The sequence below is a fragment of the Castor canadensis genome, chromosome 1, assembly GCF_047511655.1.
Source record: "Castor canadensis chromosome 1, mCasCan1.hap1v2, whole genome shotgun sequence".
Taxonomy (NCBI): domain Eukaryota; kingdom Metazoa; phylum Chordata; class Mammalia; order Rodentia; family Castoridae; genus Castor; species Castor canadensis.
In genome coordinates this window covers 50,516,939-50,544,928 of record NC_133386.1, presented here as the reverse complement: position 1 = coordinate 50,544,928, position 27,990 = coordinate 50,516,939, and the positions used below count along the sequence as shown (strand labels likewise).

Sequence of the window (27,990 nt, the reverse complement as noted above, 5' to 3'; positions counted from 1 at the left end):
CAAGGAGAGGAAGAAAATGGGTCCTAGAAGATGTTATTTATCTGTAGAATCTGAATTTGCCAATTTCATGGGCCAAGAAATAACCCTTTATCACCAAGTTCAGTTAGATTTTCGATTCCTGACAACCAGAAGGATTCTAACTAATATAAGAACAGTAGGAATTTAAGAAATGATTTTAAAAGAATTATGATGAGCGAATCAGTGAGAAATCAAAGTATAGATGCTGTCTGTAGGAAGTCATCCAGAAAGCAAAACTAATAGAAAATATTGACTTTTCTAAAATTCCATTAGTCTTTAGACATTTATTGAAAGAGAAATTAGATGAAGCTGTTAAAAACCCAATCTATGGATTCACATCGTCTGTTTATAGCACTTAATTCTTCTACCTAACAGCCATGTGATCTTGGGAAGTTGTTTTAATCTCAAAGCTTTAGCTGCCTCTTCTTAGTAAAGACTTTTGACCATTACTAAAGGTCTGCATGGATTATCCTCTCCAAAAATTGTAGTTTACCGGTCTCATAGAATTTTTGTGAGAGTGAAAAATGATCACATATGTATTTATAAATTGATGAGAATAATTCCTGGTGCATAGTAAGTATTCCGTAAACTTTAGCCACTATTATTGTTACTGATAATATTAACATTATTACTGTTGTTGGATGCCTAATGTATTCTGGAGAAAACTAGAAGACAGACAGGTAAGCTTGATGATTATAAAATTAATAGAATATACTGTTATCTATAGTATAATGCAGTAAATATTCTTTAATTTTTCAGTCATTTTAATATTCAGAGTCTATAACTTAATAATTACAGATGCCTTTAATCATGTGTTATTTAATATTTGCTAACATTTCTCATAGAGGATGCGAATCAGGTTATCACATGATTATGGGCTCCTTAGGAACCTAAGACAACATTGAGCCCTTGTTTACAGGCCTGGTCTTAAATCTTACACCATCTAGATAATTCAAAGGCCTAAGCACTCTGTCTTAATTACTTGGTTCTTTCCATCCAAGGTGATTGAAGTGTGAATCTTGTCCTTAATTGACTCAGTCTTTAATTTTAACTTTTAATTTTAACATTTGTAGACTCAGACTCATGTAGTAAAATTTCGTACAAATGAACGCCTAGAAGTGAATAGACTTTTCTAGGGAAATAGACCATATTTTAGGGAACAATTTCCTGTCCAGTATTCTCAAGGATTCAGATTGAGACTCTATATCTAACTAAAAGTTTTTAGAATTATGGCTCTTTTGACTTTGATTCTAAACTTTCATCATTTTGAGTATGTAGAAGGTTGTCACCTACATGGTCCCAAATAACTCTCCTGACAACTCTGGGGTGAGCATGACGATTGTTCTTGAAGCTGAGACAGACTGAACCATTAGTGAACAGTAGGACATGATCCAGTGGCTGCTATTCAAGTTTGCAGCCTGTTCTGATTTCTTCACATTTTTCCTGGCTCCTGAAGTCTTCAACCTTTGACATCTTTATTTTTACAACCCAAATTAAGTAACAACTGAGCAGCAAGGATACAAAGAAGGAACAACATTCAAGCTTCCCCTCTATCAGATTTTGCCAAATTATTCCTTATCACTCTTAAATGAATATGTACTAGAAAACAAAAATGCTAATGACAAGAATTGATTATGAGATAGAAGAAAAAAATCATATGATTGGAAGGGGACCCATTTTATCCCTAAATAACTGAAAATGAAAGCTTATTCAATTTCTCTCTTTATTAACCAGGATATCTGAGCACAGAGAATTTAAGGATCATCCGGACTTGCCATGGCTCAGTCTTGTAGGAAAGAGATGTTTTGGTTGACTATGCTTATGTACCAAAGACCTTGAAATAAGAATTTCTTCCATACAGCTACTAAAAATGGACGTGTGGTATTTCTGTGTTTAACTCAGCTAGATAGCATCTGGGAAAGTTCTCCTGTGATTTCTAATCTAATGTTAAAATGAGTGATGATGAAACTGCTCTATGGAGGACCTGGGACAGACATAGGTCAGGTAGTCTCATCTCAGGACTTCTTTGTAGTCTCTTAGACAACCTGGCCTTCACTTTCACCCCTTATAAAATGAAAAGTGAGACAAGACAAGCTTAGGGTTCCACTCAGCTTGAAAACTCTCATGTTCTAGGAAAAGACCTGTCCCTAGACACAGATTATTCTGGCTATTCCAAGAGCAGATGGATAGTTTAGAACCTTGTCCGCTGGAATAATTAAGCCCAGGGTCTGGTGTTTTTTCCTGATACTATATTTTAGGTGCCCAAAGAAAGCCTGTGGACAGTTTATGCAACAAATCAAATCCAACGAAAGGAAGAGAAATATGAGTTATAACTTTAAACTCTGCATGAGTCAGAACTGTGGGCCAGAAAGAAAAAGAAAAAAACCAAAAAAACCAAAAACAAAAAAATGCTTCATGAGACCAAAAAAGGAAAAGAGTTTGTGAATGTCTCCTGTCCTTAATTCACCCTGATATTATACAGCCCATTCATTAGTTTCTGTTGTGCTTTCTGGAGCAATAGGTCATCAAATCTTGTAGGTGTCAGAGATGGAAAAAGAGCAGACAAACTACACAGGACACTACAACGGGAAGTTATGACTACTACCAGAACAGGGTGGTTGTTCTTAGCCATCAATGCACCTTCAGGATTATTCAAAAGACATTGAGTATTTGAGTGAAGTTGAATTCCACCCTTTATCGAGCCTCTGTTTTTCTTAGCTGTGAATCATCTTATTGCTGCTATTTGTGAAGTCCCTGAACATATGATTACAAATGGTAAAAAGCTAAAGGGTGAATTTGGGAAAAATGTACACGCAGTCCCCAAGCCCAATGACAAGTAGTCACAAGCCTGGCTGAGCTGTGTAGAACAGGAGCACAATGAAAGATGCTTAGGAACATGGCAGATCAGTATTACACAATTTTCACTGCAGACTCAGTATTTAGTCACAAACTTTATATAATCTACTATTTAGACTAAGTAGAACTCTTTCATAGAAAATGTTCTTAGTCTTAAGAAGTAGCTATGAAGCCCAGATCATTAACCAGTTTTGAGTAGTTCACATGGTCAAAGTAGGACATAGGTGAACTCAACCCTTCTGGTCTATGTGTGAAAGTCACAAGAACAAATTACAAAAAGAAAAGAAATTTAAAAAATAAACATCCCTCCAAAGCCAGGAGCATTAAAACACAAAGCAATCACACTGAGATCAGAACATTGACTGCCTTCTGTCTCCTCACTCCAACCCCTTTTAATAACTTAAACATTTGCCTCTGATCCTTTCTTGGACCGGTGGACAATACCATACGCTGTGGTTCACCCTCCACCCTGGCAATTCCGTTACTGCCTCATGGCTGGATGTCAGCAACAGCTTGGACCTGGGCAGAAGGCACAATACCAACTGGCTGCTAGAATGTGGCTGGTTGAGTGACCAAGACTATTCCAGAAACAACTACCAATATGTTGAGCCTTTATCAACCACTTCCTTTATGAAGGGCTGAGCCGCTAGCCAACTCTGCTCAAAATGGTAGGTCAGAATTCAATCCAAGAGCTGTGGAAACCAGCAGACATTTTGATTTCATTTCATTATGCTAATGGGTACTGCTTTTGCAAATGGAGCAGTAACTCACTCCATCCAGTTACCTAATTGCAACATTAGCATAGCCAGGATTCTTTGGAAAAAAGTGAAGCAGTTCAGTGGCTTACAGCTCATTTGAGCCAATCAACCCATCTAAGTCAATCTGTCAGTTATTGATATGATAGCCAAACCTCTCATTTTGTTGCTATTTTCATAAGCTCAGAATTTTTCTCATTAACCAACAAGTTCCAGCTTACCATTCTGTCACTTTTATTGCTCTGGAACATTTTTTACTGCTCAGGACTCATCACTATTTCTTCCCCATTTTGTCTTGCTTTCTGCTCTATCTCACAGGCTATCTGGTATTGCCACAGAAGTCATAGAATAGTATGGATACCACATACCACTATCTCTTGGTTTTAACCCTCCCAGCATTCTCATAAATGCCTGGCAGTCTTTTCATCTGTTTTGAATTGTTTCTGCATGATTTTAGAGGGTGCTGTCCTGGACTGTCACTGTCACTCATAAAACTGTATTGTTTGGCTTTAATATTACCTAGTGTTAAGAGGGGTTGGATGGTGTCCAAGGTCTTCCCAACTCTAACATGGAGTCCATGTCCTTTTCAGCCTTGTTGATATGCCAGTCCTTCTCCATTGTCCTTACCCTCATGGGTAATGACACTGACTACTGCTTTATTGAGACACATGCTGGGGTTCCCTTACTTTATTTTTCCTTTCTACAACTTCTCCATCATTCATTACTATCTTTCAAAGAGAGGGGCATGACCCTTATCAAAGCTAAGCCATCTGACTGCACTCTCTTTCCTTTTTTCCAGTGATTTTATATCTTTTATTGATGTATTAAAATTATGAAAGTAATCCATACTTGTTAAAATTTAAAATTTAATAACATAGAAGTAACTAAAATTAAAATGAACGTACTTCTCTTCTTCTATCTCCCACGCAATCCTATTCCAAAAGACATCTACTATTCTTCCAGAATAACTATTATATAACAAATAACATTTTGCATGTTATTCTTCAATTTGTTTTTAAAACTCAACGTTCCATTCAACAAATTTTATCCAATAAGTAAAAATAAGTATTTGTGGAGCACAATGTCTAAACGAATAAGTATTTATTGTCATTCAACGTCTATACTAGGGCACAAGTATATCCTGCCTCAGTGGAACTTACTGTGTTAGTCAATTTTCTGTCACTGTGACAAAATACTTGAGATAAGGAAGAAAGTTTTATTTTGGCTCATGGACCTATAGGTTTCAGTCCATGGATGACTGATTCTATTGCTCTTGGCAAGGCACTGGTTGTGTTGAGGCAGAACATGGCATAGAGTGTGTGGTACAGCAAAGCTGATTGCCTCATGACACATGGGGGAGGGAGGGAGGGAGAGAAAGAGAGAGAGACAAGGGGCCAAGGGTCCCAATAGTCCTTTCAAGGACCTACCTCCAATGACCTAAATTTCTTCCACTAGAATAATTTCCCTTCACTAGAGCATTGTCACTATCTCCTCACTATCTCCTCAGTCTGTAGACCAATTTCAACACATGAGTCTTCGGGAAACAGTCAAGATCCAAACACAGCATTTGTAATGCATTGAAAAAAATATTTTGAACTTCATTCTATTTCAGTACATACATTAGATTGCTCCTTGTTTCTAAAAACTGCATGGTATTCTATAGAAGAGGTCCACTATGGTGTATTTAATTATGCATTTAGAAGGACATTTAAGTTCATTTTTTTGCTATTACAACTAGTATTATAATGAATATCCTTTCATACTTGCCTGAGTTATTATGTGGGACAGAATCATATGAGTAAAATTGCCAGATCAAAGGGTACATTTATTAATTTTTTATGGATATTGTCATATTATTCTCTAAAAGATCCATACCAATGTAGCTCTTATTGACTTCATTCCTCCCATCCTCTTTGAAACCTTATCAACTATCCCATCTTTCATTTGCATCTGTAATAACTCCCTTTGTCAACACAAAAAGCTGTGGTCATCCTCTTGCCTCTTAAAAATATGACGAGTCCCTCTATTTTGATGTTTTCTGAGTTTTTCTTTCTCCTCCCCTTTACTACTCCACTGACTTGCTAAGTTATTCAGTGTTTCTTGCCGTTACTTCCTCTGCACTCTCTCAGTCATGAAACCTCTCCATAGGGTTCAGTTTCTTCGTGATGGCACAATGCTCTCTAGAAGGTTCTCAGGCTTCTCAAATACTACATTAAATGAACTTGTCTAAGGTCTTTGTCTACTTAACCTCTGGATGGCCTTTCTTCTCAAAATTCTCTTCATCAGGTTCAACAAAAACATATTCCTCTTCTTAACTTTCTGATGATAATATAGGAAGATATTCAGCCTCTGACATTCTTTCTTCTCTTCCTCATTTCCTTCCTGCTTTAACCTACTGCTTTGCTTTCATTATTGAAAGCAGGCCATTCTAGGAAACTGTGTACATGAATTTCTACTTGCTGGACTTATACCCTCCTCCCAAAAGGCTCTTTGTATCAATATCAATATACCAACAATGGAGCTTATCACTTCCCCCATCTAAAGCTTCTTTATGCTTCCTTTCTTGATTGATTCTTCTAGTTATTCAGGCTCAACATATCAGGATAATTTGTATTTCTTTTTCTTGAAACTCATTTCTCATTCATTGCCAAGTCAATAGATTCTACTAAAGCAGCATTTCACAAACCAACATCTTCCAGGATAATGGGTTAAACAAAGTAAAAAAAAAAATTAAACTGGAATACATCTCAGAGCTTTGTATTATGAATCTCTAAAAAGGAAAGTTCTTATGCATGTCTCCACTTATTAGACTAAACAACACTTTTCTTTATATAAGAAACCTATTGAGATTTCTCAGGAAGTATGGAATATATTTTGGCAAGTGCACGCATAGAAAAAAAAGTCATTCGGTAATAAAAGTAGTTTGATGTATCATTTCCTGAATTAATTCAGAAGTGAGCCATAAGAGATGGCTAAATCTGGAGAGATCCATCCAGAATACATGTAGGCTTCATGTCTGACACTGTCCCTGATAACAGAAAGCAAACATCTGTGCAGTTTATTGCAGGCAATTTCTATCACCAGTTTGAAAATAATCACAGTGTCACAGACATTAAAAACTAAACTAAAGCAATCCTATGCCTACTCAGTATTACCCTTTCTCAAAATTCTTTGAAGTCAGCATCAGGAATGTCACCTTGTCTCTGATTTGGTCCTGCTTGAGTTTGTGAAAGAGTTGTCTTTTAAATGACATCTATTAATTTCCACTGGCAGTTACTATTTCTATATATCATCAAGTAGAAAAAGTATGCTGCAAGGTGACTTGAATATATTGATAAATTTGGCTAAACAAATACTTCACAATTTTTTTTTTAGTGCTGGGGATCAAAACCAGGACCTCTCATGTACTAGGCAAGCACTCTACCACTGAACTACATCTCCAACCCTTCATAGTTTCTTTCAAGGTTTAGCAATAACTTCGATTTTATCCACCCTGGCCTATATGTAGCTCTAAAATTAGAGCATTTTCTATTTTTACTGCTACTACGGCATTATGTTTGTTTCATTTCATTTCAAAGAACATTTCCAAAATGTAAGAATGTCACAATATATGGAAAGATGGAAAATACATATTTTATTTGTTTGTATTTTTCAAAAAACTAAAGATACACAAATTGCTTATTGCTGGTGACAATTCTAGTAGCTACTTGGCATATTCTGATATTTAAGGAGTAACTGATCAAGAAATGGAAAAGTATCACTAGAATGGATAGAAGTGAAAACTTAATAGTTTCATTAAGAAGTCCATGAAATCATGACATTCACTTTCCTTGGAATAGTCTTTTTGGACTCTCAGAGCCCATTCATTCTTTTGTTACACACAATTACAACAGGTCTGGGTAGGGGTTTCTAAGCCCAGTATGGATTATAAAGGTATTTCAAAAGGGAAAGGTAGGCATAATTTCAAGAGAAAATGAAGTGGCATTAATAATTCAGTGGGAATGATAACAGAAGATTTATCACTAAGCTCAGGGATTAAAAAAGACAGAATTTGGATCTTCTCTCGAAAATGGAAACAGCTCTCTATTTAACTGGCACAGAACTGGTGCACACATATGTGGTCCATAACACATCCATATGAGTCTGTAAAGTATCTGTAAGCAGTAGAATGTGCCTGATCACCCACTTCAGAGACTAGAATTTTGCTAAATATGTTATTGTCCTCCACATCATTTCCTCAGTTCAAGGATTTTCTAAAGGAATCCTTGGAGTAGCTTGTTAATTTAGAGATTTATAAAGCAATAAGAATTTATTGAGAATGACTGAGCCGGCATTTTATGAAAATAACTTTACACAGCTTACTGAACTAACATAATCAGAAAATATATACTGCAAAACACAAATCTTTCCCAGCATAGTTCTGATCTTAACTTTGAGCCCTTTCATCCAGAATTACCAAAGCCCTGAGTGGTATGTAATCTAGGTCTCATTCCATGCTTATTCCACAGTTTAGAGTCACACAGCCCATTCACACATCTCTGGAAGAGCTACTTTCTTGTAGGATGGAATTTGAATCTGGACTAGGAGTTACACTTGCCTGAGAATATTTGATGTTATATTACTTTGTAAAAATTTTTTATTATCATATGTACTGGGGGTATACTGTGACATTTACAAAAATTCTTATATTATAGTTGAACTCACCCCTTCCATCATTTGCCTTTATCCCCCCTTCTCCAATTCCCGGAATAGTTTCAACAGGTCTCATTTTTCCATTTTCATACATGAATACATAATATTTCCATTATATTCATCCTCCTACACCCTTTCCTTATATCCTCCATCCTCCCACTGGTACCAACCCCCAGGCAAAGCCTGTTTTATCTTCCTAGTCTGTGTTTTTTGAAAAAAAGGCATTTTTGTTTGTTTAAGATAGCTATACAGGGTGTTTCTTTGTGACATTTCCATGTATATATGTATTATAGCCTGAATTAGTTCATTCCCTCTATTTTTCTCCATTTTACCTTTGTCCCTTTCTTATGGTGATTTCAACAGGCTTAAAAACTCTATATTCATTCTTGTAGAGAAAGTATATCACCCATATTTACCTTCTTAACTTCCTTCTTTTACTCTCCCTTTCCTGTTAGTGATCTCACCTTAGTGTGGCTTGTTTTTCATAATATTGCTTGTATTTGTATTGGAATATTTGATATTATATTGTAACTTAACATTCTTTTGACCTGTGGGTCAAATATTCCACTCCTACGAGTATTGCCAGGGGACACACCTGCTTCTGTACAACAGGGCACATGCATAAGTGCATTGTGCTGCTCACAACAAAGATCACACAAAAACAGTCCAAATGCCCCACCCATGAGCGATGGTAAATAAACTGTAATACTTCCACAAAGGAAGAATATTGGGTTAATTTGAACTATACGCAATTAAGTTCAAAATATTACATCCTAAAACGATACCTACAGCATGATATTGTTTTTCTAAAGTTAAGGACAAGGAAGACAAAAATTATGTTTTAGAATTTGTATAGATGTAATAAGACAATTAAAAAAGAAAAAAGCAAGGGAGTATTAGCAATAGATTTCACCATCCTGTTACTTTGGGGTGGTTAGGTGGCTAGAGAATGAAGTACAGCCACAAGGATTGGTTTAGGTTTTCTCCAAAGTTCCAGCTCTTCTGAGATGGGGAGGTTTCATAGGTGATTAGAAAGTGTCTTAAAATGCATAGCTTATTTATCTAGTTAAACAGCAAGGTATACATCTACCAATGATGGGAGTATGTTAGAAAACAGGATTAGGACTAATCTAATTCTTTGTACCTGAAGACACATGTAGCATTCTGGAAGAAACATTGGTAAATCAGAAGCTAGGGTGTCTGGGAGTCCATTTGTAAGAGGCTTATTCCCCCACCTACTGAAGAGAGCAGAGAGGCGGGCTTGCAAGGATGCCTTCATGGAGAGAAGAAAGGAGAGGACATGGTGGTGTGAAGCAGTACATTACAGCCATTTCCAAATCTGAGCTCCCCACAAGGTTGGCCTACTGAGCCCAGAGGTGAACTCTACCTTCCCCCTGCACATCAGAAGCCCACCATCCATTCAGTGTGTGGTCGTGGTCCCAAATCCCAGCCCATTTCAGTGTCCTTTCATGACCTCACCTGTGCAGCACACTGGAGATAAAGCATGATATAATGACTAAGAGTAGGTGTCATTAGCACACGTCTAGTGACAGTTTTCTCTTCTGATGATTAGCTGCACCATTGGGACTTTTGGATAGTATCTTAAATACGAGTTTTTAAAAGGGTCTTGTTTTAAAAATATTATTCTAGATGATTTTTCAGAATTAGCACATTAATCGAGAGTCTAAAGTACATTTTACAAAATGCATGGTAGAGAATGTTGGTTGTCTTTTTACCTTTCTCTAGTGTATGAGAGCGGTTAGGGCAGCCAGGGTGGCACTCCAATCCTTTGAGAAGAGATGGTCCTGCTAAAATAAAAGGGGAATGGACTTCAGGGTGGAGACAATTAGAACATGCAACCAAAATGGGGTCTTGGAAGCATCTCTTCCCTGTTGCCACCCCTTCCTACTCTGTTCCTTAGGGAGGTCTTACCACTTACTGAGACTGAGCCAGCTGTTTTTCTTATGTCGCACATTTGACTTGCAGTATTTGGGCTGACGGTTGTATCTTTTCCCTTCCCCACCCAGATGAAATCATTTCCTTTCACCATCCTGCAACTTCACTTTAATGGAAGAGAGGAGCTGGAGCTGTAAAGGGGACAAGGAGGAAAAGGCAAGGAAGGAAGAGCCATATTAATGCCAGGGGTTAACATGTCAGCTGGAAAAGAAAGCTCACCACTTGCAGAAAGATGGGGTTCTTAAAGGGCTGACCTTACCATAGTTTTGAGAATCAATCACTTTTCTCATCTTTGCCAAGCCAGACTTTGGAAATGTATCCTATTGTCCCCTGAAAGGAATCCTTGCTAGTTAGGTATTTTGTCTTTTCATTTTAGAAATTACTAGGGCTTTTCAACATCAAAATCTTGCCGGGAGTTAACAGGGAATTTTCAAAGTCATATCAAATCACAGGATGGGGAAAATACTCCCTAATCCTTATAAACTTGCAAAAAATGGAAAATGGCAAACTTTGCCTTTTATTCACAGCATATGAAATTTGAAAAGTAGCATAAAGACCACATCCAAACACTCTCTTTGCTCTAAAAATGACATTGCAATCTAGGGAATGAATACATGCATCACATATGCTGTCATCTCTTTATAAATAAAATGTTTCCACAATAAGATGTGATTTCTTCAAGTCACATTCAATATTCTTAGCTGCCAGATGACAAGGAGATAAAAAACAAGCCACTTTTAGGACAAAGGGCAAAGACTCAAGCACTGGGGATGGGCTATACAAAGGAAAAAGATGGTTTGAAATTCACTGTTCCACTAGCCTGTCCTAATTAGTTTTTGAGATAAGTAAGGAAGAGACACAGTACAGGACATTTGGGGAAGACCAGTTGAGCCAGCATTGGTAGTATTCAGAGGACATTTTTATTTGTTTGATGTCAAATGTGCCATTAAACAGAGGGCCAAAGTTGGGTGAATATGATCTGTTAGCAGGAGGAAAAAACCCTGCTACTCCCAAGCTGTCCTCAGGAAAGTGTCAGGGTACTGATAATACAAGGGCTGGTCTCTCCAGAATTACCTTCCAAATATGGCAGTCACAAATGGAAAAAATTACTGTCTCAAGACACTTAATAAGGATATAGTAGAATTTCTGTTGTTGATTCCAACTCTGATGAGAGAGAGAATATTTGGTTTTAATTCTGTTCCAGAAACTGGCAAAGGCGAGTGGCTTGAGAAGCTAACCCATGGAGCTTTTTAAATATCCCCTTCTATTAAAGAACTCATACCCTTCAAAGAATTTACAAACTAAAAAAAAAAATCACTGTTTGAAAATATAAATTCTTAACCACATTTATTCATGTTCAAGGATGTCTTTCCTTTGGCTTCATCTTCTTCCACGTAAAGTCAGTTAGGGTAGGTCCAATGAACATACATTCTAAATTTTCTAAGATAGTCCTGATTTTACATGTCCTTTCTGTGGGTTCCTGAAATATCCAAATTAGTTAGAAGATCTGCCCCATAGCTAGTCTGTGTGCATACTTCATGTTCAGAAAGGATCTTAATTAAAGCTCTGTGGTGATAGTAGAGGAACAATTTGCTTAAATGCGAGGTCCTAATTCACAGCTGGTTGGTAGTGACACCCAGCCAGGGGCTCCTTGTGGTAGTGTGGCTCCCATGAGTGGATGCCTTGGTTTGATTGCTCTGAGTTGTGAAGGGGAGGAAGGAAAGTCCCTCATTAGCACCCGAGATCATATTTTTAAGAATTATGATCAGAAGAGTTGTGCTTGACAAAGTGAAATGTACTCCAGCATTGACAAGAACTGTACAAATGTCTTATTGTCAGGAAATGCTCTTTAGTTTATAAATTTCACCAGAACATGAATATAACTGAAAGATTCCTAAATGAATTTAGAATCAGTCTGGAGCAGCAAAGATCCCCAGTGAGATGAGTGCCTTTCTCTTTTAGTTAATCTTTGAAAAGTAAATATTATTTATTTTTTTTCCACTTCAGCTTTCTTGATAACTTTTCCAGCAGTTTGACAGAAGAGTTAATCCTGTTTTTGTCCCAGTGAAATACTACAGCACTTTTAGCAATTTAAGTGCTTTAGTTTAGACCCATGCTTTAATCACTGCCAAGCCCTCCACCCTCTCGCGCACACACACTCCCTGGGAGGGAAGCCTCTCAGGGTGACTGCCTCAAGGAACAGAATGACATCTGCTGTGGATGCTGAGAAGCACAGCTGACATGAGTTTGAAAAGTGAACCTTTAGTCATGTGGGGAGCGGAGCAATTTCTTCCATCAGAGATGAACACTTGGATTAACAGAGAGTATTTAGTTCCCATAAAAGTTATAGTCTCAAGTAAGTGCCTGAAGCAAATCTCTTGACCCTGAAGTTGAGGCTAACCACTCCTGGGCAGGATCAGAGGCTTAAAAAAAAAAAAAAAGGCTGATAATAGAGTTTAATGGGGTGAGGGCTATTTCTTGAGTCTTCAAAAGCCCTTCAAGAAGCAATTAGCATTTCCGTCTGCTTAAGACACCCATGCATGGTCATTGATCCTTATTTATTGACATTATTACAGACATTAAAGCAATTTAATTAAAACATTTGAGGTATCTCTTTACCTTTTCCCTTCCTGTTCCAGTCACACTAAAGTTCTTAAAGTGTTTTGAACAAGACATGTCATTTTCCTGCTAGCATTTAACACATTCTTTTTTCTCTTAGGAAATTTACATAGTTTCCCCTGCCTGTCTTTGACTGGCTAATTCCTACTCATCTTTCATATCTTGAGTTCCTAGTGATGGGGTCCCACTCCTGTGTCCTTACCCACCCATTTGTCACACTTTTGCTTGTCTATCAGGACCTTTCTGCACCAGTGGTCCTACAAGACCACTGCACCATGGTTATTCTCCCAGTGTTTGGAACATACTAGTTCCTTAACCAATAGTTGTTGAATGAATGAATAAATGAGGAATAGAAGAGTGAAGAAGTAAGCTAATCACTTTCCACTTGGTGGAAGTAGAATGTTTTTTAAATGTTATTGTGCTTCAACTTCTCTTAAGGACTTGGATAAAAATATACAATCTCAGTTTTTAATTTAGCACAGAACACAAATAATTGGTTACTAGAGAGGGTAAAATGTGAGACAGAGTGAGGGTGATGAGAATGAAGTGATAAGCAAGGAGCAAGATGTGGAGGAGGCTGCCAGTTGAGCTTGGGTTTTAGCTGCAGTATGGGTTATGGGAAGTCAGTCATATAGCAGCTTCTTGTAAAACTGACCTTGCAACTATCATATAACTCAGCATTTGCACCCCTGGGTATTTATGCCAGAGAAATGAAAATGCAGGTTGTTGAAAATCTAGTCCATAAGTGTTTATAACAGCTTTAATTCTAACAGATCCAAAGTGGAATCAACACAAACATCTTTTAATGGACGGATGGTTAAACAAAACCTGATATGCCTATATTATGGAGTATTGCTTGGCAATAAAAATTGAAAAATTATTGCCACATGCAACAACTTGGGTGGATCTCAAGAATAATATGCTTAGTGAAAAAAATCTCAAAGGGTTACATACTATATGATAGCATTTATATAACATTTTTGAAAAGACAAAACTATTGAAATGAAGAACAGATTAGTGGTTAGCAGAGGGGGGGTGAGTGTGACAATAAAAGGGTAATCCAAGGGAGTTCCTTTGTGGTGATCGAATAGTTCTGACTTCTGATAGTGGTGGTGGTTATAGGAATGTATACCAGGGGATTAAACTGCATAGAGTTACATACAGCCACCCCTAACCATTTTTATCCCCAACCATATATTGACACTGTCCCCCTGTCTCAGCAGGTAAGAACTGCTGAGACCTGAACAAAGTCTGTAGTCCAGTTAACAGTATTTTACCAGTGTCAATTTCCTGATTTTGATATTGCATGTGAAATATAAAATGGCACCCCAGAAACTGGGTTAAGGGCTCACAGGACTTTATGTACCATTTTTGCAACTACCTGTAAGTCTACAATTATTTCAAAATAAAACTGCAGTTGTGTATTGCTATTCATTAGTTTTATTTTAAAAAATTTCATGCATATTAAATTCCTAGCTTGATTGCAGATTAAGAGTATTTACAATGTTTCATAGTTGTCCTAATTCAAGTCAACTTAGTTGTTTAATTCATTTCAGTAAACTTTTGAGGGCCTATTAGGTATAAGTAGAATTAAATTTGTCCTTTCACCTTTAATCTTACATTGTCCATCCAGCCTAACAGAGTGGTACAGGTACATAGTAAGACGTCAAAAATGGTATCATTTGACTGGAATGTTTTCTCTTTAATTTTATGGTGATTTATGATAGGTTCCTTATTATATTGTACATATTTAACACTTCATTTTACTTCATTGTTTTCTTTCTCTGAAAAGATCAAATGTTTGTAAAGAAAATACATTTTCCAAACTAATTCTTGCTATCTAGAGTTTTAAGCCATAAGGACTATTAAAAATATGTGCTCCACAAATTTATTTCAGGTTTTATAGTGCAGGTATGCTTCCGTATATTTATTTACATTAAAAGACAACATATATTGCTAAGCTTATCTTGAGATCAGAATAAAATAGTTTAGGCTACCAAATGATATCTGTGACTTTTTAAAAAATAATCACCAAACTTAAATTTGTGGGGAGGAGGAAAGCAATTTCCTTAATGTTTTCTTCTTGGTTCAACACTCCCAGACAGCAATTACAAGCTAAATATCATTTCAGTAAATGAGAAATTCCTGTTTTCATGTACTGATTGGCTTTATTACATACTAAGGTTAATTGGGAGGTTTCTCGGGTCTATCTGGGTAATGATGAACAGCTGCAATAGATTGTACTCCGGCTTATTCCACATCATTTTGACACAGCAGCACCTAAACAAAGCCTCTTGCAACATGAGTGTCATTAAATTGCACTGCAAACCCTGGTGGCAATTGTACCCAAGATAGTGTCACAGGAAGCCAGAGGGAAACAAAAAGCCTAAGGGGATACATTTAGATGATCAGACCACTGTGTTTGTAGGATTTGCTCCAGTGTCCTGTACTTATCTAGACAGTTCATTTCATATAAATAAGTGGTGCTACCCATAGCAAAAATGCACTTGCCTAATCCAAGTGCCTTAAATGACAGATTTGTGTTTCACCTAATGTTAAAATCAGATTGCTGATTGCAGTAGCTATGTGAGGAAGATCCTTCTGACTACTTTGAAGAGCTAATAAATTACTTTACTTGTCTTATAATGTCTTTAATAGCAACAGCTAATCTGTTTGAGCACTTGTGATGGACCAAGCACTGTCTGAGTGTTTCTTGAGTATCATCTCAGTTGATCCTCTCCATAAAACTAGGATAGAATTAGTATGCATACATTACAAATGATTCTTGGAACACTTAGAAAGCTTATCCAAGGCCACAGAGTGAGTAGATGTTCGAGCTTGGATTCCAGTCCAGGCTTATCTTTCCCCAAAGACTCACTCTCAACAGATCATACTTGACAGGGACCTTGAGAGAAAGTTGCCTGGTAGAGCAGCTGTTGGTCAGCAGACATTTTCCCAGTTCAGTTACCAACTGGCCAGGTCACCAGGTGAATAACCAGTGCCTTCTTTGGTTACCTACATGCATTATTTGGGATCGCCTGCCTTCTCCTGTGTGGTATTGCCATACTGTGATGTTTGATAGGGAGTTAAAAGTGTGTAGGTCAAAGCAGCTTGCTTAGGGGATAAAGGAAGAGCTGATGAGTAATACCTTAGATGGAAGATGGATGTGCTCTGGATGCTCCCCTGACTGGCTTCTCATCTAGTAGCTCGTCTTTCCCACCACTACCTCTTGGTTTTATCCACACAGTTTAGAAGTGTAATGATTTTCATTTTCTATTTTAAGGAGTTTAGTAAATATTCATTCATCCTACTGTATATTTTTCAAATAGTTCCTTTCATCCTTTTTAGAATATGGCAGCAAAAAAACAGAATCATTGCTTAAGAAGACAAATTTAGAGTCAGACCAACCCTGGTTCAAATCCCACAATAGGGCTGGTGGAGTGGCTCAAGTAGTAGAGTACCTGCCCAGCAAGAGTGAGGCCCTGAGTTCAAACCCCAGTCCTGCCAAATAAATAAATAAATAAATAAAATAAAATAACAAATCCCACAATAGGCACTTGCTGATTCCTACGCAGCAATTTTGGTCAGGTTACTTAATTTCTCCAAGCTTAGTATTTTCATCTATAAAATGTAATAATAACACAAACTTATGGGGTTTTGTAAGAATTAAATGAGATAATTCTTCCAAAGCCAAATTTTTGACACAGTGAAATTATTCAAGTATTTATTTTCAGTAACAGTTCAGCACCACTCATTTCTAATTCATTATTTCTGATCTTTCTATAATTTGGAATTTCTTTTTTCTTCACTAATCTCTGAGCTTCCTTAGTCTCCACATTGCTTAGCACCAATGAGGCCTTTTAAAATTTCCACTGCTCTGTATTCTAGTTGCCAAACTCTGTAAGAACTCCTACTTTCTTAATTTTTCTCTCCTTGGTATGTTATTTTGCACCTGTGTAAACCTATGCAGCTGTGCTCAGCTATGTATAAATGTTTGCTATGTGCTTCTGTCATATTTATTTATGTGATTCTGTGTACAGCCAATTGCTCTATTAAATTATAAATGCCTCAGGGCCAAGGACTGTACTTTTTACTTCTGCAACAAATCCCGATGGCCTTCCAAGGACAGATTTTTAGAATGCTAAAATTTAAACATGCAATATTCCTTTAATAAGATGTTAATATCAAGTTTTTAAACATTGTGCTCTTATCTTGGACATAATTTCTTAAAGCAATTTCAGTAATAGCAAGCATTTCATAGAAATATGCTACTTGAGGGCTTTATTTGTTGATTTTTCAAATTTAAAAAAATTAAAAGAACAGGTTTACAATGGGAGAAACAAGTCAATAATAAAGAAAAAGAAAAAAGGGTTTAGTAATTGCTACATTCAAGAATCGGTTAAGTGACTGACACATTGGGTTAAGAGAATATTAGGTCATGCAAAATGGACATAATGATAGCTGTATTTTTAGAGCACTTGGTAGGTGCTAGGTGCCTTGCAGAGCTTGACTTGTATTATCTCTTTTCAATCTTCTCAGTGCTCCAGTGAGGAGGTACCATTTCTCCCCATTTTACTACAAGGAAACTGAGGTGATGAAATGTTTACCCTTCTATCCAGAATGGAGCTGGAAAGTGATGGAGCCTGACTCAGCACCCACATCCATGTAAATTACTAAGCTATGTGACCTCTACAGACTTTTACAGATGAGCTATAAAGATAATTCTAATATTCCTCTTTTCCTTCTTCTACAACATAATCCTCCTCTTCCCTTCAAAGAAAGGAGAATTCCATTAGTGTATAAATATAGACAACTGCAGGGATATTGGATAGGGTGCAAGAAAAACTGAAAAAAAAAATAAAAAGAAGAAAAAGAAAATTTTCTCACTGGTTGCCTTTATTTGCTCCTGCTTTCTAAGGGCCTGGGTCTTCTTTCACCTCCTAATCAGTGAAGTCCTCAAGAGGATGTTCCCCTGTCAGAGGAAAGCCATCAGGGACAAAGGCTTATTGCCTTTCAAGAGTATAGACAGGAAAACACTTGTGCTTTCTTTCCTTTTTTCTCCCTCTTCTCTGCTTTCTTTCCTCAGCTGTATTCTTTTGGAATGAATAGCAGTCTAACTTCTCCAGGGCCTGGTAACTTGAGCCCTCCCAGAGCACTGTCTGAGAAGGTCTGTTCTCAGCACACACACACCACAGGCAGCTGCATGGGGACCCCGCTCTTTGGCAGGCTCACAACTCCCGCCTGCTCCTTCTGGATCTCAGGACCCAGCAATTATGGAGCTGGCCTCTGCCTGCATGTAAAGCATGCTTTAATAATAAAAACATCGAGTTGGTCTCTTCCAATTTCGAACATTCTGTGAATCTCTCAGCTCTGAGTTGTAGGGGATCCAAGAACCTCTTAGTGGAGTCCAGATATATGTAGCTAATTTGTGCAGAATTTCTTACATTTGTTCTGTTTTATAGCAAGGGTACTGAGAGAGCTTTCAGGTCACAGTGACTTGCTACATTTTGTAATGTGCTGGGGATGTTGGGGTGGGAGGAGGATGACATCTAGAAAGACACTAAGGATGCTTAAACTTCAGGCTCCTCAGATGCCTGGGTTCGGCCAGGCAGGGGCTCTGTTGCACATATAATTTATAATTCTGTGTTCTGTTTCTTAAAAACAGACTACCAAGTCTTACGATCTTTAGGCTGATTAAAACCTGGATCTGCCCTTGGTCAAGTGACTTTTTGAGCAGTAAGCCAATCTACACCATGTTTGACTCATTCACATTCCTATTTGTAAGAAATTCAAACCTTTGAAGGTTAAATGTAAGAAAAGTAACATAAATAATATGGAAAACTAATATTGTTTTAAGTCTTTACATGTAGGAAACATTTTCTTCTATTATTCATTCTTATAACTCTGAGCACTTATATCTATTGTTAGCCCATTTTTAGGATGGGGATAGTGAGGTTAAATAAGTCATTTCAGGTTTCCAACTAGTAAGTGACAAAGACTGGATTTGAACTCAGGCAGGCTGACTCCAAGGCTTCTTACCTTAACCACTGTACTATGCTGTTTTCCCTCATGTCTCTCTCTCTCATTTAATTTTCAGTTTTTTTAACCTCATCTCTTTTGATGCATTTGCTCTTTGTATTCATCAAGTCAACGAATTTCTTTTTGCCTTAATCTCCCCATCAAAAGATTTTATCTCTCTGCTTCCCAGAGATGAGAGTAGATTTATATGTGTTTAAATGTAGGAGATTGGAACAAAAGAATCTGTAAAATGTATTCCAACCAAAATCCAGAGGAGGGAAAGGCTTGCTGTTTGGCAGCACAGCTGGGGTTGGGACTGAAGGCTCTATCTCTCACTGCTTACCATGGAGACTCCTCTTCAGAACATACTAACATTACAATAAGCATAGAATACAGTGTATTATAGTATAGTAGATTAAGAGTATAAAATAGAATTTCTGTCTATACTCAGCTAAGGTTTGATTTAAACCACTGTTCTGAATTGTTTTTAAAAGAATTAGATTTCTTTTTGTGTTACTTATAATTATGTCTTATTCACATCAAAAGAAATTCCAGGTTGTATTATAAGAGAGAATAGCAAACTTTTGTGACTCACGTTATTATTTTTTAAAGATCTACTAAATAAATAAACAGGCTACATTTCAGTTCAGTATTGTTTATGTTTTCAATACATTCTTCTATATAATGTAGCATAAATAAGTTGAAGTTGTTTGTTCAGACGAGTCTAAAATATTTCTTCCCACGTAAAGAATGAAATGTGGTTTCTCTTTTGATGTTTAGATGTTGTTCACAGTATTATAGTGGAGTTCTAGCCATACTCAAGGTCACTACACATCTTCAACCCTCAGGAAACACATTGTATTATTGTTCTCAAACCACTTAAGCAATATAAATTTACTGACTTCAAAAACTGTATCTTGGGTAAAAAGCACAAAGTTGTGTTATTATGTTTTTTTTCCCCTAAATAATCCCAGATTTAAAAAAATTTAGGTTTAAATCTGTGTAAGATTTTTTTCTTTTTTTTTTTGGTGATACTGGGGTTTGAACTCAGGGTTTTGCACTTGCAAAATAGGCAATCTACCTCTTGAGCCATGCCTCCAGTCCATGTTTAAATATACATGACAGTAATTCTGCTAAACACCAAATGTTTTACGTAAGTGAACTTCCTTATAATTTCTTTTTTGCATTCCCTATGTGTAATTTGTGAAGGCTTTCAATATTTGCTTTCAACTCTGTTTGTCTCACCCACACTAAGAATTTCCACTTTCTTTACTTTCTGCAGTAAATTCTTTTGTGCTTTGGGCTATAAAGTTAACTTAAGGGGTAAGAGATCTAACTTGTCCTGTTAGACTTCTGTGAGCCTTCCCACCTCCAACCCTTTGACTCAGTCTCCCTGACCTTAACAAGGACAGAAAAGAAGGAAACATTGCCTCCTTTCTATTGTAACATCTCCTTAAGATACCATACTATGTTTCTGGGTTTTGTTTACTTTTACATCTGGGAGCAAAGATGACCTAAGTGTCCTCATCTCTTTCCATCCTTGGGAATCTCTTCACCTTTTATGATTGAACAAGGACATATCCATTCTATGAGCTCTACTATTTTTACTTTCTAGATACTACTCATATCTGGTTCTCCTCTTGGCTCTTAGAATACTTATTCCTCTCCTCTGTCTCCTTTATTAGTTCCTCTTTCTACAGTCATCTCATAAATGTTATCTAAATTTCTACCTGCATTTGTTGTTCTTTTCTTCAGTTTTGCAAATCACCCTGAGTGATCTCACCCAATTTCTTTTTACTATAGTTTCCTCCCTCAGTTTGTTCTTCTTATCTGAACATTAGGCACAAACTTCCAACAGTTGTTAAATTGCTGCAGCTGGAAGACTTGAAGCACCTCCAATTGGACACATTCAAGAATTAAGTCATTCTCTTGTTCCTAAAGCCTGGTCTTTGATCACTGTTGACATATGTACTCCATCTTAAGTCATCAGATTTCTTTAACTTTTCCCTCCATCTCACTGCAATATCCAGTCATTTAGGTTATTCCTCATGCCCTCAAATCATGAGAAAATAATGACAAATTGAAATTGAGGGATGATCTACAACTTACCTGATCCATACTCTTTGAAAGTGTCAAGGTCAGAAAAAAAATAAGACTAAGAAACTGTCATAGGTTGGAAGAATCTGAGAGCATATGGTGACTAAATGTGGGGTGGTGCTGGATTGGATTCTAGAAAGAAAAAATGACATTAGTGGAAAAAGTGCTGAAATCCAAGTGAAAACTCTAATAAATTAATTAATGTATTAAACAGTAAAAAGTAATGTAAGATCTTAAGATAAGGGGAAGTTGGTTGAAAGGTATATGGGACTCTTACCTTAGCAACTATCTTAGCAACTTTTCCATAAATTAAATATTATTCCAAACTAAAAACTAAAAGCATATCTTCCCACTGCCTATGCAATGCTTCTTAACTTGTCTCGAAAACTCATCTGGAAATTTTTGAAATATACATGCCTGGGTACCGCCTGTGAGACCTGGATTCAGTAGGCTTGTGGTTGACCCAGGGAAGATGCATAATTGTCAATTGGCAACTAGCAATGTGACTCTTACACTTCCGGTGTTGTAAAAGCTCCTATTTGTAGGAAAAATAAAACCTGCCTATGACTTCCCCCTATACAGACTTTTAAGTTTTTTATGGGAGATAATTGCTCAGAGACTATAGACAGGGAAAATTGTCATTTATATTTATAATTAAGAATATTCTACTTAATAAGATAGAAATGATTCTGAGTATAAGGAATATAATTGGTATGTTGAATAGCTTTTCACATAAAAAATTGCATGACACCTATATATTTTATATCTAAATATAGTACATTATAACTTTGCTGCTTGACAACAATGAGTTCAAAAGCTTATTAAATATTTTTGGATCAGAGAATTATTTCCACATCATCATTTTCCATTCCATTTGCTTTGAAGTGAAAATTTACATATGATATGTAGCCAGAGGATTTTCACATTGCTGTCCTATACTTGTAATCATCCTTTGAAACCAAAACCTTCTAAAGTTATTGCAATAAATAGTAAAACAAGAACAATAATAAAACTAACAATTTGTTAAGAGTGAGGATAAAACTTTTAAAAAAATATGCTGGTTACAAAGATCTAAATTAGGGAGGCCATATGTATATGTGTATGTTTCTGTCAGTATATGTGTGCATAAAATTGCTTATTGGGGTCAATGATTATCTAGCGATTCATGTATGGGCCAGGGGTTCCTTGGATCATCTGAAATTGAAGATATATATATATATATATACACACATATATATGTATATATATGTATATGTATATGTATATGTATATGTATATGTATATGTATATGTATATATGTACTTATTCTTGGAAGTTCTCAACAAGGACTGTGAATCAAAAAGCATTAAGAAATACTGACTATGGGAATCTTTGGAGCAGTGGTAGCATGGTTTTATATGACCTAAATTGCATTTTACATCAGATAATTAAAATATGGATGGATTGTGATCTGGTGTCTTATTTCTAAATAAGTAATAAGCTCACTTATTTTTTCCCAATAGAAGATTGGGAAAAGCCTTAGAATGCAACAAACATTCCCTGAAAGGATAGCCCAAAGCCTCACTTTCAAGGTAAATTATTTATTCTTTAAATGTTTACAAAGTCCTTGTTGTGTGTCAGGTGAAGTTCTAGGGTTCTGGAATATGTTAGTGCTTGAAACAAACAATCTGAAATTGAGGTTATATTCAATTAGGACCATAAAAAAACCCAAAATGAGTAAATTGTATATCATGTTAGAGTATGTGATACAAATGCTTTGGAAAAGAGAAAAAATAGAGTAGAGTAATGGAGGAGTAGAGGAGAGGGGCCTCTTAAATAGCGTGAGAGAGCAGCCCTCATTGAAGAGGGGTGTTTGAGCAAAGATTCTATGGAGGTGAGGGAGTCAGCCAAGAGGATCCTGGTAGAGATCATTTCAAGCAGGGGAAAAAGAGCAAAGGTCATGTGTAGGCAGGATGGGGAGAAGGGTGGAAAGGAAGCCAGAGGGGAAACTGAAGTATTGAGGGCCTTGTAGCCACTGCAAGCACTTGAGCTTTCTCTTGTCTGTGATGGGAGCTACTCTTGGTGTCTTTGTTTTGTTTCATTTTGTTCTCACAGATTCACAAGCATAAACTTTAGTATGCTTTAGTCAGAACTGACAAGTCGAGTCAACACAAAATCTGTAAGACCAGAAGGTGTTTGCTAAACAAAATTAACATATGAACCAGCTGTAAAAGAGAAGAATGCATTTGCTTTTCAAACAACATTGTCTATATAGTCAATGTCAAAGAAAATCTCAAAAAGTTCAAGAAGGAAGAAACCATACAATAACATATTGTCTTACAACGGAACAACAAATGCAGACATCATTAAAATAGATATATTTTAAAATAGAAAAATTTAAAATATATATACATTTGGAAATTTTCAAACAACTCTTGGTTTAACAAAGATATCAAAGTTACAACTATGGAACAATTATTGACAAGGAAACCACTATATTTAAACCTAATTGCTATAATCAACGTGGAATCTCTCGGGATTGTTTATGTTGAAGTTATTGGTTAGGAAGGATTGGACCCTGGAAATTGGAATGAGAACGTGCTACTCTAATACAGCTGAAGAAACTGAGGCTCTAAATTTGACTGATTTTGCCAGTAGAAGCAATTTTCCTCTTTGACTGGGAAGCTAGCCTCCCTTAGCCAGAAGGACCCACAATGGCTTCCCCTGAGGCAATTGTCTTGCAGGGAATTTGAAAGACTGCAGAATTTTAAGTAAAGAAGTGACAGACATAACATTTCCTATGGATTGTTCTTGCTATTGTGTTGCAAAAGACATTAGGGGCAACACTGGATGCTGGGAGACTAGAAGGCTGTTGCTGTAGGAATTTGGGTGAGAGAGGACAGTGACTGGAATCATCCTGGGAGCAAAGAGGTAGTGAGGATTTGTCAGTCTTGATTTATACCGAAAGTGAAGCTAGCATGTTCTCCTGAATGGGTAATGAGGAGGAAAGAGAAGAGTCAAGGATGACTTGGAGGTTTTTGGCTTGAGAGGGAGAGAATGAATGTAGAACAGGATTGGGGGAAGATGAGATCAGTTTTGGACCTATTACTATAACAGGCAGTTAAACTGCTTTTACTGAAAAGCACTGACTCCTTATTTGAATTAATTAAAAGGAGGAGAAAGATATGTGGCATTCCTGCCTCCATTTGTATTCTTTGGTCTAAGTCATTCTCTCTGCAGTCACTTTGCAATCACCTTGGATTCCAGGAAGGACAGGAGTGATAGATAACATCTTTTTGACAAGGGACTGAAACTACCACTAAGAAACAGCAGAGTCTTGCAGGACAGATTACCCACTAGGACACAATGACTTGTTTATCTTGACTAATGATGACAATGATAACAACTTCTCTAGAACCCTATCTAAAACAAGGACTGAGATAATGATCCACCAGAACACAACTATGACCAGGATTGCCCAATAATTATGCACACCTCTCAACTCCCTGGCCCCAATTCTTCGTCTATTAAAACCTTAAGAATATGTCTGTACCGTGAAGATGGTTAAAGTGCTTATTTTGCCTCTTCCCCTGGCTGCCAGTACCATGCAACAAATCTCCTTTTTTTGCCTGTCACCATTACCTTCTCTTTATTTGGCATGTGGGGGAGAGTGGCTAGATCTGACATGTAGGATCCCAGAAGTTTGGGCCTGGTCCAATAAGACTCTAAAACTTCGGTCTTATTGAGACGTTAGGCATCCAAGTGAAGGAGACAGTTGGCCATATGAGCCTAGAACTTGGGAGAGGTCTGCACTGGAAATATACATCTAGGAGTCATTGACAAATAATGATGTAAGGTCATGGGATTTGACAAGATCACCAAGAAAGTGAGAAGAGTTGGAGAAAAGAAGTGGGTGAAGACCGAACCTTGGGGTCTCCAACACAAAGTCATCATGGAGAAGCAGAAGAATCAAACTAAGAAGGCTGAGAGAGAATGATTTAGGAGTAGGAAGGAAAAGTGAAGTGTGTTGTCCTGGAAAGCGTAGAAAAAAAAGGGATTAAGAAAGAGTGAGTGATTAACCTTGTCATATGCTGAGCTGGCAGATCAAGTGAGATAATGAATGAGAATTGACCATTGGCTTCAGTAACATGGAAATGACTGGTGATTTTGTCAAGAACAGTTCAGTGGAGTCTGGGGTGGTGGGGCAAAGGCCTGATTCAAGACAGAACTAGCAGGAAATGGAAATTTCTTCTATGGAAGGATTGGGAACATGGGTATATGCTTTGGTAGAAGTCTGTGAAAGTTTTCTTCTAGTTGCTTCTATTCCCTCAATGAAGTGAGAATTAAGGTCTGCATCTAAGAGCACAGATAATCCAAAAATTCTATGAAGATATAAATATGTGAGAAACTCATAGTTTTTGAACTTCCTCTATTAGGTGGTATTTATTTGCTAGAATTTCACTTGAGCAGAATCAATGGGAGAAAGGTTTCAATTTGAGAACTACCATGATAACATGGTTTAAAGAACATCTACACTTGCTACTCATACCTAGCTGTTTGATATATAATTAAATGATATGGTAGGACTCAGCAGACACAGGGAAATTTTCGGGCCTTGCCCCCTTGGAGAGTTCTTAAAAGGAGGGTAACACATAGCAACTGCACAAGCTGCTTCCAGATGACTCACCACAGAGCCTCTGACTGGAAATAGTACAGACAGATTCATCTTGACCCCAGAGGTCTTACTCTACTGGGGATTTAAGTTTCTTTTCTTTTCCCTACCCTGTGAGATTCCTGAAGCCATATTCATGTTCAGCTCTCATGTCTTCCCATTTAGCTGTCAGGTCCATTTAAATCTTCAGAGCCACCATATTCTCACTGCTTTTAAAATTTGATGCTTCCCTGCTGGCTTTCTCCTGAGATTCTTTGCACCACAGAGCACGTCTTTATAGAGAAGTTGCTCAATACCTGGGCTTTGGGGGAGACACAGCAGCACTTTTAAACAAAGAAATAATGCATTAGGAAAGTAATTTTGTTCAGCCAGTTAGGTAACTGTTCTCTCTTCTATTTAGAACTTTAGGATACACCAAATGTCTCACTCATGAAGTCTTTTTAAAGAAAAGATGGAAATACTAAAATTAGTTTTTAAAAAAAAGGAAATAATAGCTCTGCAATTTTTATCTTAAGACAGCTAACCTATAGAGAAAATTAATGTTACTACATTGTACTTGTGCATATATGTGAAAATATGGGCAGATCTCCTGAACTTTCACTCATTCTTGTACAATAGGAGATTCTACATCCTCTTAATTAAAAAAGATGGAGGCTATACTCTGTCTCATCCAAGGTTTGAGGCAGTCTCGTCTTACTTCCTTCCCCACAGAAGACCTATGCTTGAAGAGTCAGGCTTCTGCTCTCTGTTTTCATTCCTCCAGCTGTCTGATTTTTTCAGGGTGAAAAAAGGAAGGCAGAGGAAGCAGAAGTAGCAGTGGTGTGTTGAGCATTATCTCCTAAGATCCAATTGCTAAATACCAGGAATGCCAATGAGCTGCTCGTTAAAACTTTGGTAGTTTTAAATTAGTCGTGGTAGGTGTAAATACACCACAGAGATTGCCAAGTGCTGCCAAGCAGGGCTTTATCCATCTCTGAGAGATGTTTTGCCAAAACACCACTGGAGTAGGGAATAGAAAATTCTCCCTGGGCTTTGGTGGCTCTGAGCTGTCTATGCCAGAAAGATAGCTCTCTTGACTCTTCTACCAGTTGAGATTTTTGGAGTGAGTTCTCCTACCATCAGGTACCTCTGCGATATCATGGGCTGTGAATGTGGTCCTTTCCACTCTGTAATCAGCTTCTAAGATTCTGATTGAATATGACCAACGCCACGGGTCCCATTTTTGGAGATCCCCTTATGCTCTGGGCAGCATTCCTGCTTATATTACTACAGAAAACTATCCCATTACTTTACTTCTCTATTGCTGCATGAAACTTGCTATAACTTTAGTGTCTTAAAACAACACACATTTACCTCAGCTTCTGCAGGTCAGGATTATGGTCATGGATTAGCAGGTTCTCGTGCTCAGGTTATCACAATCCTGCAAATGTGGTGTTGGATGAGCTTTGTTCCTTTTTGGATCTTGAGATCTTCTTCCAAACTCATGTAGTTGTTGGTGGAATTCAGTTCTGAGCATTTGTAAAGCTGAGGTCCATATTTTCTTGTTGACTGTTAGCTGGGGGCTGCTCTCAGCACTAGAAGTCACATATAGTTCTTTGCTATGTGTCCCTCTCAAAGGACCCTTAACCTTATATGACACTTAATCTTTTGAAGACGGGAGAATATACAGTTTACCAACATGGAATCTTACAGAATGTAATGTATTGCAATGCAATGTGAGGAATGACTATCCTATCACTTTTATCTAATCAAGAGAGTGATATCCAGTGGCCTTTTCCATATTCTAGTGACTAGAAGTAAGTCACAGGTTCTGTCCACATTCAATAGGAAGGGAATATACAGGACTGTGAGTCATTGGAGGTCACCTTCATACTTACCATAGGTGCTACTTCTGGTCCTTGAGTTTCGCAGACCTTTAAACCAGAGTTAGAGGAATACAAAGTTTCTTCCTACCATGCCTCAGCTTTCTATCTGTCCCACCACCAAAGTAACCTGCTGACTTCAATCTTTCTGGTTTTCTTGGGTAGGAGTTCAGCACATGCCTGCTGTGTTCTCACTATAGGGACCATGTGCAAATCCCTCTAATGGTCACTTTGAAACCTACTATCCTTAGATCTGAGGCAAAGGAAGTTGACAGTGCATCCTTATCCTCGGGATGAAATAAAGGATTGGTAGCCACAGCATCAGTTTTTCCAAAGAATTTCCCTCAGATTTTTCCTTCCACATATTCTGACTTCATATATAAATTGATATTGTCAGTAGACTCAAGAAAGAGTAGAATCTTCAACTTCTAATATACAGGGACCATTCCTGCTTGTGACTCTTGAC

At 37.3% G+C, this 27,990-nt stretch overlaps 1 protein-coding gene across 1 annotated transcript in view; it reads right to left on the bottom strand.

Annotated features, from left to right (window-relative positions):
- Positions 1 to 10,073, bottom strand: part of Lama4 (laminin subunit alpha 4) — a 156,514-nt gene extending 146,441 nt beyond the window's left edge. Inside the window, exon 1 of the mRNA XM_074076240.1 lies at positions 10,058 to 10,073. The gene's annotated coding sequence lies outside the window, so the exon portion shown is untranslated. The remainder of the gene's footprint in view (positions 1 to 10,057) is intronic.
- Between the last annotated feature and the right edge of the window lie 17,917 nt (positions 10,074 to 27,990).